This window comes from Mus caroli, chromosome X, assembly GCF_900094665.2.
Source record: "Mus caroli chromosome X, CAROLI_EIJ_v1.1, whole genome shotgun sequence".
Lineage (NCBI taxonomy): Eukaryota > Metazoa > Chordata > Mammalia > Rodentia > Muridae > Mus > Mus caroli.
The window spans coordinates 117,510,894-117,526,265 of NC_034589.1; positions in this window are offsets into that span (position 1 = coordinate 117,510,894).

A 15,372-nucleotide genomic window follows, 5' to 3' on the forward strand; every position below is an offset into this window, starting at 1 on the left:
CTTATTGATGGTGTCTTTTGCCTTGCAGAAGCTTTGCAGTTTCATGAGGTCCCACTTGTCAATTCTCGATCTTACAGCACAAGCCATTGCTGTCCTTAATTAGTGATCAAGAGGGAAGGGCCCCTTTTGGGTGGGACCATCTCTGGGCTGGTAGTCTTGGGTTTTATAAGAGAGCAGGCTGGGCTTGCCAGGGGAAGCAAGCCAGTAAGGAACATCCCTCCATGGCCTCTGCATCAGCTCCTGCTTCCTGACCTGCTTGAGTTCCAGTCCTGACTTCCTTGGTGATGAACAGCAGTATGGAAGTGTAAGCTGAATAAAACCTTTTCTCCCCAAACTTGCTTCTTGGTCATGATGTTTGTGAAGGAATAGAAACCCTGACTAAAACAGTAACCTTATATTTCTCCAAAAGTAAAAATGGTCTATAGTACTGTGGTATGATTGGCTTTCATTTTATGCCACATAATATATAGAACATTGTTTTCTATATACTATTTCTTTAAAATGCCCATGGATAAGTGGAGGAATACTGGTTATACTCCATGTATAGAGGGAAAATTGCGTGACTAGACAGCCCCCCTCCATACACACACATTCCTTTATTGTAGCATGCCAAATTAAATAAAATACTAATGAGTCATAATTCAAATATACTACATACTATCTGCACACTTTTTTCAAAGCTTCAGTCTTAGGATCAGTATAAATTAGATTCAATCTTCACCCCAATGGTCCCTGCTATATGAGGTTCACTGACATTCAGAAGGTCTGAGAAGTCATTCAAACAAAAACAGTGAGCACACTTGTTATCAACATACAGCATTCTCAGTGGCCAAAGAGCCAATAGATACATCTTACAGACTTTTGATAAAAAGTTGTACAACTCAGTGAAACAAACGTTTTATTTTTCTTTAATTCCTGTTTATTTATTTATTTATTTATTTATTTGGTTTTTAGTTTTTTGCTTTTGTTTTTTTCAGGAATCCAAAGTAAATGAATGGTCAGCTGTGATCATTTAGACAAGTAAAGCTTTCTAAGTTTACAATATTTAGGAAGTATATATGACAGCCTATGTAAGTGTTGACCAAATAAGGACGAGGTGGGCACATTTGTTTTCAAAGGTTAAACGGTGAAAAGACTCCAAGAGGAGTAATGAGGAGAAACTTTACAAAGACATTTCCAAAACATCTTATATGTGTGTTTTGTGTAAAACAGTCCCTATGAAGTCATAAAATTCTCATTGCTTAGCCATTTAAAAATCAAAGCATAGAAAGACTGATTTAAAATGCTTAATTATGCCTCTGACTTATTTTCTGCATAATTAATAGGAATCTCAGAGAAGTCTAGTGTTGGAGAATTCTCAGATTTGAAAAAGAAGCAAACTCAGTTTACAATGGGCATCATGGAACATACTGAAGCTACTATTAAAATATATTATAAAAAATGTTTTAGTCATTAAAGATCCTTGAGATTTTTGTTTTGTTTTGTTGAGACAGAATTTCCCTTTATAGCCCTGGCTGTCCTGGAACTCACTCTGTAGACCAATCTGGCCTCGAACTCAGAAATCCTCCTGCCTCTGCCTTCCAAGTGCTGGGATTAAAGGCATTCACCACTACTGCCTGGTGAGATTTTTGTAATTATAAAATAGACTGGATTCAGGGATGGAGCTCAGTGGCTGTTTGAGTCTCAGATCACTCATCCTAAAATTGAAACAGTTAATATTGTTGCATAGTGTGTTGTTTACTTACTCTGCTTTGCCTCAATGTGCCTTGAGGAGTGTTGGACAAGGAAAATGACAGTTTAAACTTTTTCAAACTATGCTTATTTTAAATATCTTTGGCTAATAAAACACAATTTCACGTGATTTTGACATACTACTTTTCTTTGCTTGTTTGTTACAGTGGAGCAGATGTGCCCACTTAATCACTAAGTGACTCAGGTTGACCTGATTTATCAGTGTATTTTTTTAAAGTAGCAATAAATCACTTTGCTGATGGCTCAATCAATTTTTACCCGTTTGTTATGCCATTTTATCACCTACTTAATTTTCAAAATCAATCTTTATCTATAAAACACTTGTCCTCTTTGCCTGCAGTGTCACCGAGTAATGCAGCAAATTTTGATCCCTGTGGGGCAAGGACAAAATCAGAATCAGGGAGTAGATACAGAGCCCCCACTAATGGCAGAAACATTCTTTGGGAATAAGTGGGAATAGGAAAGGCATATATGATCATCAAAATTATCATAATTTTACTTACAGAGAAAGATCTATTATAGTTTTTCATTCCATAGTTGCATCATTTGTAAATACAAATAACACTGTGATATTTGGTAAAAGAATTTATTTATTTATTTGATTTCTTGCTTTGATTGTTTCAGACATGATTTTCTTTGTAGCTGGGCATGGTGACACACGTCTTTAATCAGTTCTCGGGAGGCAGAGGCAGGCGGATTTCTGAGTTCGAGGGCAGCCTGGTCTACAAAGTGAGTTCCAGGAGAGCCAGGGCTATACAGAGAAACCCTGTCTCGAAAACAAAACAAAACAAACAAACAAACAAACAAACAAACAAACAAAAAACAAAACAAAAAAGAGAGTTTCTTTGTGTAGCCCTTGCTATCCTGAAACTCGCTGTGTACACCAGGTTGACCTCAAACTCAGAGATCTGCTTGCCTCTTCTCACCTTGCCTTACTCTGATAATTGAATTTATAAGCTACAGCTGGATTCATCTCTGTAATCCATGACTGCTTTATGACTCATTTGATTTTTCCTTTGTGCAAAAGCTCTTGTCTTCTATAATAATGTACCGTAATTCAGATATGTACTACTAAATTTCAATAGCTAGAAATTTGGAAGTTGAGAACCAACTTTCTACAAATGCTTCACCTATTCATATTTTTATACAATGATAAACAATGTCTAGTACCCTTCTAGTATACTGATTGCATTAAATATTATAAGATTAGTCACATACCTGCCACTGATTGTTAACCTACACTTTGCAATCTCTTTTTAAAGTTTCAATTTAATTTTATAATTCATTTTATATATATGAATATTTGCTTGAGTGTATGTCTGTGCAATGTATGTGGCCAAGTTGGGCCAGAAGAAGGGGTTAGATCTCCTGAAATTGGAGTTGCAGATGGTTGTGAGCTGCCTTGAGAGCTGGAACCCTTATCAACATCCTCTAAAATAATAGCAGGTACTTTTAACCGCTTAGCAATCTGTCCAGAGTCTCTTAATTTTAGTATACATATGAATGGGCCCCTGAGTGTAGACTCATGTTCAGTAAATCTATATTACTAACAAACTCTGGATGATACTAATAATATTATAAGCATTAAAGTTCTAACACAAGCTAGGCAAGCACCTTGGGAAACATAATGGAAGCTATGTTTCAGTAATGCCAACCAACAACAGTCTGAAATCTAACATGGTTCACTGCAGTCACAGACTTGTAGGGGTTTTAAATTTTTCAACAAAATCTATAGAATCTAAAATGATCCAACACAAAGTTAGTAAAGTTAACCAATAATTAAACCAATAGTGTCAATGTCAGAAAGAAAAATCATACTGAGGATATTTTATTCTTCATGGATGAACAGTTTCTCACTATGTTTCACAATTTACCACTAGTGAAGGTATTTTCAGATACTTATTTGAGGAACAAAATAGTTTGGTTGAACTTAAAGACAATAAATACTTGTTTAAAATCTACATATCTCATTACATTCTACTTTCAAGCTAAAATAACATATTCTCTTGTCACTCTCAGTAAGAACTGTACTTTGGCATTTATCTGCCATAATATCCACTAAGAAAATTTCTCCAAGTCCACAGGAGATACCAGTGGAGAAACACAAAACACTTCTCAAGCAAATAGTGGAAACTGGAAGCACCACCTCTTATTTTTGATCCCCTCCCAGTCTCTAGATACTTCTGGATATAGAGTAAAAGGAATTATGTATACAAAGTAGAATTTGATTCAATAAGAAACACATACACAAACACACACACAAACACATGCATGCACACATGCATACACAAACATTTATGTGGATTTACAATTATTTTTATTCAAATGTTCATTTGAGCTACATTGAATATTCATTGGCATCATTTCATGATAAATGCATTTAAGAAACTGTTGTTAAATTTCTAATTATGTCCATGGATGGGCTTGTTTCATATAAAATGACCTGGATTTCAATCCGTAATCACAGCAGAGGAAAATAAGGTATACATTATCTTTTTTTATAATGATAAAAATCTACACTTCTCCTACACTCCTCAAGAGAAATACTTGTTTATTCTAGGCTAATTGTAGGCTCATTACCCTGTTCCTTTTCCAAAGCTTCTTCTCAGACCACCAGTCTAGCATTTAACTTTCATCTCTATTTTCATCTTTGTGTATTATAGGGCACATGCCATTTGTCTTGGGGAAAATCAGAAGCATGTAAATTATGCCAAAAATTTTAGTATCATCATTTCTATAATATATGCAGCCAAACAGAAATAGGTCTGCTGTATTTCCTGATTGCCTCAATTTAAGGTAATTGGGGTTGAACTGTGATTCATGAGTTGCTGAAAACTAATCAATATACTGCTTAGTTTCAAACAAAAATGTAAAACAAAGCCATTTGTGATAAATAAGTGAAATGAAAAGACTAAGATTTCTACTGCATCATATTACTTCAATTTAAATGATCCTTTGCCATTGATTTGCAGGTGGTAATGACTTGCAAATTAAGTTGTCAAAAACTGCTGTTATGACCCAGTGGCCATGCTTTCACAGAGCTTACAATGAACAATGTGCAGCTAGAGGCCTCAGACTTCATTACATATGTTCGGGGTGAGGAGGCTTTTACACCCTGTCCAAAGAACAGCACTAATGAATACTGTCAGTCCACCACGTAGTCGTTAGAGAACAAGAGGTTAACTTTGCTGCCTCAACACTAATTGACTGGTTGAAGTGCTTGGCCAGGGGATTAGATCTTTCCTTTGCAGAGGCTCTTCAGTAGAACAGATTAGTTTCTTTTAACACCAAATAGTTAATGCCACATTATTAGAATGCAGCCTGCTTTCCAAAAAACATATAATTTACCTCAAATTTAGCACTCTGGGATCAATGTATTGTCTTTCAACTTCACATATGGAAGTCATTCAGTCACATTTGTATAATATAATTCAATTAATTCAAGACAATCCAAACAATTTTAAAAGGAATTATTTAGGGGCTGGAGGCATGGCTCTACAGTTAAGAGCTTGTACTGCTCTTGTACAGGACACAAGTTCAGTTCCCAGCAAACCAAACTGCCTCTAACTTCAGCTCCAAGAGATCAATGCCTTCTTGTTGCAAAAGAGAAGGTGTGCTTGCACACGCGCACACACCAAACACACACACACACACACACACATACACACATTCAAACACACAGATTGAAAATTAAGAGATATTTCCATCTAGAACAATGTTATTATTGTAAAAGTATGAGTAGTTTTTATACAGACTCTCTCCCATTCTCTTTTATTCCCCTTTTATTAGTTATTTTATATATTTACATTTCTTTTTAAAAATTTTTCCAATTTTTATAAGGTATTTTCTTCATTTACATTTCAAATGCTATCCAGAAAGTCCCCTACACGCTCCCCAACCCTGCTCCCCTACCTACTCACTCCACTTCTTGGCCCTGGTGTTCCCCTGTACTGAGGCATATAAAGTTTGTAAGACCAGCCTTAGTGACACACGCCCTTAATCCCAGCACTTGGGAGGCAGAGGCAGGTGGATTTCTGAGTTTGAGGCCAGCCTGATCTACAGTGTGAGAGTTCCAGGACAGCCAGGGCTACACAGAGAAACCGTGTCTCAAAAAAAAAAAAAAAAAAAAAAAAAAAGTTTGCCAACTAGGCCATCTTCTGCTACATAAGCAGCTAGAGACACGAGCTCTGGTGGTACACGAGAGACAGCTATATCAGGGTCCTTTCAGCAAAATCTTGCTGGCGTATGCAATAGTGTCTATGTTTGTCGGCTGATTATGGGATGGATCCCCGGGTGGGGCAGTCTCGATGGTCCATCCTTTCCTCTCAGCTAATCTTATCCCCCCTTCCTGTTTTCCCATCTACAGATTCCCTGTTCTCTTCCCTCTCCCCCTGCCTCTATGAGGGTGCACTACCACCTACCCACCCACTTCCTCCTCCGTGTCCTAGCATTCCCCTACCCTGGGTCACACAGCCACAATAGGACAAAGAGGCTCTCCTCCCATTGATGCCAGATAAGGCCATCCTCTACTACATATCTTGCTAGAGCCATGGGTCCCTCCATGTGTATGCTGGTTGATGGTTTCGTTCCTGGGAGCTGTGGGTTGGGGGGGGGTGGTTGGTTTATATTGTTGTTCTTCCTATGGATGGCAAGTCCTTTCAGCTCCTTCAGTCCTTTCTCTAATTCCTCCATTGGGGAGACTGTACTCAGTCCAATGATTGGATGTGAGCATCCGCCTCTGTATTTGCCCATCTCTGGTAAAGCCTATCAGGAGAGAGTTATATCAGGCTTTTCTTGACAGCAAGCATTTCTTTGCATTCGCAATAGTGTCTGCATTTGGTGTCTGTATATAGGATGGATCCCCAGGTTGGGCAGTATCTGGATGAACTTTCCTTCTATCTCTGCTCCACACCTTGTCTTTGTATTTCCTCTTGTGAATATTTTGCTTCCCCCCCCCCACAAAAAAAAGAAGGACTGAAACAGAACTAAACAAAGAATTCTCAACTGAGGAATACCAAATGGCAGAGAAACACCTGAAAAAAAAATGTTCAACATACTTAATCATCAGGGAAATGCTAATCAAAACAACCCTGAGATTCTACATCACACCAGTCAGAATGGCTAAGATCAAAAATTCAGGTGACAGCAGATGCTGGCTAGGATGTGGAGAAAGAAGAACACTCCTCCATTGTTGGTGGAATTGCAAGCTGGTATAACCACTCTGGAGATCAGTCTGGCGGTTCCTCAGAAAATTGGACATAGTACTACCGGAAGACCCAGCAATACCTCTCCTGGGCATATACCCAGAAGATGTTCCAACTTGTAATAAGGACACATGCTCCACTATTTTCATAGCAACCATATGTATAATAGCCAGAAGCTGGAAAAAACTCAGATGTCACTCAACAGAGGAATGGATACAGAAAACGTGGTACACTTACACAATGGAGCACTACTCAACAATTAAAAACAATGAATTTGTGAAATTCTTAGGCAAATGGATGTATCTGGATGATATATATCATCCTGAGTGAGGTAACCAAATCACAAAAGAACACACATGATATGCACTCACTGATAAGTGGATATTAGCCCAGAAACTTAGACTACCCAAGATAGAATTTGCAAAACACATGAAACTCAAGAAGAAAGAAGACCAAAGGGTAGATACTTAGTTCCTTCCTAGAATGGGGAACAAAATACTCATGGAAGGAGTTACAAAGATGAATTTTGGAGCTGAAACAGAAGAAAGGACCATTTAAAGACTGCCCCAACTGGGGAATATCCCATATATAACCACCAAATCTAGACACTATTGCATATGCCAGCAAGATTTTGATGACAGCACCCAGATATAGCTATCCCTTGTGAGGCTATGCCATTCCCTGGCAAATGCAGAAGTGGATGCTCATAGTCATCTATTGGATGGAACACAGGGCCCCTAAAGAAGAAGCTAGAGAAAATATCCAAGTTGCTAAAGGGGTTCAGCAACTCTATAGGAGGATCAACAATATGGAGTAACCTGTACCCCCCAGAACTGTGTCTCTAGTTGCATATGTAGCAACAGATGGCCTAGGCAGCCATCAATGGGAGAAGAGGTCCTTCGTCTTGTGAAGATCATATGCCCCAGTACAGGGGAATGCCAGGGCCAGGAGGAGGGAGTCAGTGGGTTGGGAGCAAAGCAGGGAGAGGGTATAGGGGACTTTCAGATAGCATTTGAAATGTAAATGAAGAAAATATCTAATAAAAAATAAAAAAATAAGGAATGAAACATCCACACTTTGGTCTTCCTTCTTCTTGAGCTTCATGTGGTCTGTGAATTGTATCTCGGGTATTCTGAGCTTTTAGATAATATCCACTTATCAATGAGTGCATACCATGTGTTTTCTTTTGTGATGGGGTTACCTCACTCAGGATGATATTTTATAATTCTATCCATTTGTCTAAGAATTTCATGAACTCGTTGTTTTTTACTAGCTGAGTATTCCATTGTATAAATGTTTCACATTTTCTGTATCCATTACTCTGTTGAAAGACATCTGGGTTCTTTCCATCTCCTGGCTATTACAAATAAGGCTTCTATGAACGTAGTGGAGCACGTGAAATTTTAAAATAGAATGAAAATTTTCTACTGTTAAACACCATTCCCTCTTCCTTCAGAAAATTGCCACAGCTATTTCTCACAATTAGTCATCAAATCTGTTGAGTATAAGGTGTTTGGACTGAAAAATCATGGGTATTATATTCAAATCTTACTCTTACTCTTAACTCTTTTTGACCTTGAGAACCTCATTTAAATTCCCAGAGTTACAATGTTCTAATCAGGGTAAAATGAAGGAAAAAGTAATCCACTAAGTTGAGTGTGTGTCTGTGTTTATGTGTGTGTATGTGTGTGTTTGTGTGTGTGTGTGTGTGTGTGTGCATGTGTGTATGTATGTATTCCTTAAATGGTGTAAATGATTAAGTACTTTGTAGTAACTGTACACAGTACTTCTTCTAATATGTTTAGAATCAAGGAACATTGTTAACTTCTCTAAAAAGTAGTTTTCATACTGAATAAAAAAAAATGTCTGTTTCTTATTTATTTTTCCAATAGTAAAGACACTGACTAGTATTTCCCTTTTCTACAAAATGTCCAAATCAAGAGAAAACTATTGCATTATAACACCATAATGCATATATTCTTTTTTTTAGTTGATACTTTACTTATTATTCAGAGATTATGTCACATATGCATGGTATATGAAATATGCTTCATAAATTATAGTTACCATTACTAAATATGCACATAATAAATTTTTAAAAATATTCCTAGAGTTGAATAAAATATACTGTTGTTCTAAAAAGTTTAAAATAGAAGTATTTAGTTATATATGAGTATATATAAAGAAAAGTACTTGGTGACAGTTAATACTATGTCTATTTAGAAGAATGACAGCAGTAGGCTTTCACTTAGAACTTCTGACCTATCCAGCCACAGAACCAAGTTTTGTGCAACTGGCCTCAAATCTAATCAAAAAGTGCTTGATTACTTCTATAATATTTGTACCAGCATTTTTACCAATGGATGTATCTTTTCAAGCCAGTTATTATCATAGCTCCCAGAGTTCAGAGTTCACAGCTATGATTGTTAATTACTTTTGTTTTCCACAGTGTTTAGACACATAAAATTCTTTATAATAAGATATCCTATTCCCTACATGGTATATAGTAAAGCATGCAGAGTTTTGACATCAAGTTCTAGAGGGTAAACAAAAGTAATGGCAGTATGTTGCACTGTGTGGATGTTTCCATCAGAACTCCACCGACTACTAGTTCAAATGCTGGTAATCCACAACCTAGTATTGGGCTTTTTGTTTGATCAGTCCTTACAAATAGAATTTTGTTAATGGAAAAGAGTATTTGTCTTCTCAACACTTATCTTTATACCCATAGACAAGTTCATCTTTCAACACTCAGCAGATAAGCTTGCTTGTCATAGATGATAATAAAAATAGAAGCTCTGAATTGGACAATGTGAAGAGAGTAAGAGGCAATGGAATGTTCAGAACTAATATGCCACAACTTTTTCCTGGAAATCTCAGGTGTCATCAACAAAGAAAGAATGGAAAGAGGAAGTCAAAAGATCCAGACAGTGTCTGACTGCAACAAAATAGTGTTTTCTTGATGTGAGAAGGCTAATGCACACATGAACTCATAGCTGGGATGAATACATGCAGAAAGCCAAACCAACCAAAATCTCAAAGTGGGTTGGAAAGGGACTCCTCACATCCCATTTCTATGTGTCCCCATTTGCTCTCTCTTTCTGTGATAAGCACAGTAACCAAAAATATCTTGTGGAGGAAAAAGTCCATTTGTACTACACTGCCACATGACAGTCTATCTCTGGGAAAAGTCAGGCAGAAACTCAACGCATAGGGAATAGAAGAACACTACATACTATGCTGTTCCTTAGAGCTTGCCCAAATAGATCTTTCACATATTCCAACACCAGCCTGGCCTCAGTGGGATGGGACCTCCCACATCAATCACTAATGAAGACACAGAGTTTTTAAAGGCTAATACAATGGAGGCAATTCCTCAGCTGGTATTTCCCTCTCCAGAGACGCCTATATTTGTTTCAAATTGACAAAAACAAATGAACAGTAGCTAGGAAGTACTGGCAATTGATGGGTGCTGGAGGAGTAGGAGTTTGCTTTATTTAGAAATGTGTTGAGGAATGGGTTTGTGCAGTGTGTATTCAGATGCTGATTTCTTTCTTTCCATTTTCTTTAATTTATTTGTTCACTTTACATCCCAATCTCTGTCTCACCACCTCTGGAATCCACCTTATATAGTCCTTTCCTCCATGTCCCTTCACTTCTCCTCTGAGAATGGGTAAGTTTCACCCCACCCTGGCACATTAAATCTCACAGGACTAGACACATCAAAACTGAATTCTATGCCCACACATCTGCTTGCAGTCTAGATGATAACATAGTCAAGCATCTCCAAACTCAATGTTAGGCGAAAATTGTGTTCGAATCACCTATAATTGGTTCATAAAAGTACTGATCATCCAGTTAGCTGGGCAGAAGAGATAGGGCAAGACTTCAATCCGAGTTGGGGTTCTCAAAGGAATCAAGAGTAGATAAGGACTAGGAGGAGAAGAAGGCATAGAGTAACCATGTGGAGGGAACAGGAGAATTTGGCATGAGATTGTAATAAAAAAGCAACCATGAGGAAACCATGGGCTAGAGTGAACCAGGGCAAGTCCAAATGACAGGTGACAGGATATTTGGCTGGATATTAGCAGCCTCGTAAGGTTAGAATAGATCAGAATCTGCCCAGCTATTAGTACTTACAGTTTTTTAATAAAAGTTTCAGTACTCTATGTCTTTATTCAGGATTTAACATGAATTACATTGTGTGTAGAAATCCTCTGTTGTTATTTGTGAGTAAAATGAGCATAAGAAAACCTGCCAAAATTACTTTTACAGGGATGTGTTTCTTGATAAACTATTCATGCTCCAGTAGAAGGCACTGCGCCCATGCACATATTGGCAGCACTAAATAACATTAATGAGTTTAAATATAACACAAATGAAATTGGAAGGGAAGATGATAGAAGAACAGAAGGGTGGGTTTAATCAAAACACATTAGATGTGCATGTGAAATTGTCAAGTAATAAAAAATAAGTACAGGTATATATGTTAAAATTTTGTTAAGGTTTATAAGGCTAATTTGTAGGGAATTTGGATATTAGGTTAAAGAGGATTTCTATTCTATTAAAATGGACTTAAATGCTTCATCTCCAAATTAAAATCTATTATATTTTCTTCACTTCTCTGCAGTACAATAAATAGCATTTGGGGGACAGTAAGGTGGCACAGTGAGTAAAATTACTTTTCACCAACTGAGTTCAACCCATAAATATTCATGGTTTAAGAAAAAAAATAGGCCCTTACAAATTGTCCTATTTCCCTATGCATACCATAGCACATACTTACCCTGAGCATACATCCATACATATCAACACATCAAAATACAAGTGGGAAATTAAATAAATGTAATTTAAAACAGAGATATAGCTCAGAAAGTGAGAAAATAACTTATTTCAAACATGCAATAATATTGACAAGTACTATTACAGATTATTATATTTTACTATGATTATTTATAACTATAATACAATTAAGCAGCAAACACATTTTGACATTTGCCTTTAAGCTTATTCTACAAACCATTTGTAAACTCAGCCCAATTTTATTATATCTTGCTTGACAGAAGGATTTCTTGATCTGCTTAATATGGAAAAGTTAAATGATGATAATTCCTTTACAAGCACTTAAAGCATCAACACAACACTCATTTGATTCTTCAAGCACCATTAAGTTAAACCTCTAATAGTACTATAAAGTGTTAGTAGCACATGTAATTATAAGTCTTTGGTGTTTATCAGTGGGACACTATCTTTAAATGGCCAACTACCCAGGTGATGGCTCCACTATCCCATATAATCAAGTCAGGTAATTACTAAAGTGATATATGGCTAAGTATGTCACGATCAACATTGCTTACACTGGAGAGAGCATGCTAAAGATCCTAAGAGGTATTCACTACTCTTTAAATAAATTCAACATGTGATCTTACTGAACTAAGAGCATAGGAAACATAATTTTAGATGTAAAGCTGTTAAATTATGTTTAGTAAAATATCAGATTTATGTTTTAAGAAATCTCAATATTTTATGATAAACATCTGTAAGAGGAATAAATAAACTTCTGCAAAGCAGTGATTGTAAGTTCCTTTGCTGAGTGCTAATTGGAAATCTAGCTTATTTCTACCTCTATGTGACAAACATGTTTTATTTCCTTTGAAATCACAAACAGCTCTAAAGTAGTAGTGTCACCCATGAATATATTAGTTTTTATAAGTAATATATTTTATTTACCAATACTACTTGAATTTAGCATTCAATCTCTAGTCTTCTCTAGGTATGTGAATCATATATTCATTACATGATCCCTGAGCAACCCAAAATGGAGGGATACCAAAATACATTGTAGTAATATATATGTGAATTATATTATATCCTTTGTTTTTACTCAATTAACCTGCATCTCAGGTAGTATAATATGGACCAGAAAGCTTTGAAGAGAACAATCATAGTTTTCTCTTGTTTTTTTTGTTTTGTTTTGTTTGTTTGTTTGTTTTATCTTATTGTTTTGCTATTGAGAATTTAAATCAATTGATTTTACTATGGTTCTGTATTGAATGAGATTAACTAAATGAAACATCTTTTGGTTCTTGTAATTCTTACCTGTTTACTCTCTCTCTCTGTGTGTGTGTGTGTGTGTGTGTGTACTAGCATAAATATATAGTCATACAAAACAAAGAAGCAACAAACATATAACATGAATTATATTACCAGTCAAATCTGCAACCCTAAAGGTGGAACAACAATATGAACTAACCAGTACCCCCGGAGCTCATGTCTCTAGCTGCATATGTATCAGAAGATAGCCTAGTCGGCCATCAGTGGAAAGAGAGGCCCATTGGTCCTGCAAACTTTATATGCCTCAGTACAGGGGAACGCCAGGGCCAAGAAGTGGGATTGGGTGGGTGGGGGAGTGGGNGGGGGAGGGTGTGGGGGACTTTGGGGATAGCATTGGAAATGTAAATGAAATAAATACCTAATTAAAAAAATAGGAATTTAATATGCAGGTGTCAGACTGATTAGAAACTGTGTACAAGGGAGTTCCAATGTGGTTTGTGATGACAGATTGATTTAAAACAATCCAATACTCTATAAGGAGTAGTATGCGACATCTGAAGAAACTGGGGGTGATAGCCACAATCTAGTTCTAAGATAAAGGAAATATGAAGACCAATTAGTAAAATGATAGACAAGCACATCCTTACCAGGAGACACATGGAAAATAAATTGTTGTATGCCAGTGGCTTTCAAGATGATGAAAAGACGGTTTGACTCAGAAAAGCATGAATAGGAATACAAACTTTATCGCTTATACTACTTACAGTATCTAGGCTTGGGATAAGGTATCTGAAACGTAATATAAAGTTAGAATATATGTTTTACATGGCACTTTATTCATAGAGAATAATCAAAAATTGAAACAAATTCTGTGTGAAACTGAAAAAGAATTTACAAATGATCTTTTTTCTTAAGAAGATAGGTCTTTATAGGTTTCTTTAAGAATCACGTAGTAGTTAAGTCCACTGATTTAACTATTACAAGCATTTTTAAAAAAAATACAGGGGTGCAGAGAATTATTTTATTTTATTTTATTTATTTTTACTGTGCTTTTTTTATTAGATATTTTCTTTATTTACATTACAAATGTTATCCCCTTTCCTGGTTTCCCCTCCTACAATACCTTCCCCTTATACCCTACCCACTACTTTGCTCACCAATACACCTACTCCCAATTCCTGGTCCTGGCATTCCCCTACACTGGGGCATAGAGCCTTCATAGGACCAAGGGCCTCTCCTCCCAATAAGGTCCAACTATGTCATCCTCTGCTACATATGCAGCTAAAGCCATGAGTCCCACCATGTGTACTCTTTGGTTGGTGGTTTAGTTCCTGGGAGCTCTGGGGTTACTGGTTAGTTCATATTGTTGTTCTTCCAGTGGAGCTGCAAACCCACTCATCTCTTTGGGTCCTTTCTCTAGCTCCTTCATTGGGTACCCTGTGCTCAGTCCCATGGATGGTTGTGAGCATCCATGTCTGTATTTCTCAAGCACTGGCAGAACCTCTCAGGAGACAGCTATATCAGGGTCCTGTCACCAACACTTGTTGGCAGGATTGAAGTATCCATATTTTGGTTCTTCTTGTTGTGTGCCATGTGGTTTGTGAATTGTATCTTGGGTATTCTGAGCTTCTGAGCTAATATCCACTTATCAGTGAGTGCATATCATGTAGGTTCTTTTGTGATTGTGTTACCTCACACAGGATGATATCCTATACTTTTCTAAAGAACCGCCAAACTGATTTCCAGAGCAGTTGTACCAGCTTGCAATTCTACCAGCAATGTAGAAAAGTTGATCTTTCTCCACATCCTTGAAAGAATCTGCTGTCACTTGGGTTTTTAATCTTAGCTATTCTGACTGGTGTGAGGTTGAATCTCAGGGTTGTTTTGATTTGTTTTTCACTGATGATTAAGGATGTTGAACTTTTTTTTTTTAAGGTACTTCTCATTCATTCAATATTCCTCAGTTGCGAATTCTTTGTTTAGCTCTGTACCTCCATTTTTAATAGGGTTATTTGGTTATTTGGAGTCTAAGTTCTTGAGTTGTTTGTATATATAGGATATTGCCCTTCTATCTGATGTAGGATTAGTAAAGATCTTTTCCCAATCTAAGGGTTGTCCTTTTGTCTTATTGACTTTTTGTCTTTGCTTTACAGAAGCTTTGCAATTTTATGAGTTCTCATTGGTGGATTATTGATCTTACAGCACAAGCCATTGATGTTCTGTTCAGGAGTTTTTTCCCTGTGCCCATATCTTCATAGCTTTTCCCCACTTTTTTTTAAATTAGGTATTTTCTTCATTTACATTTCCTGTGCTATCCAAAAAGTCCCCCATATCCTCCCCCCCACCCCCCTACCCACCCACT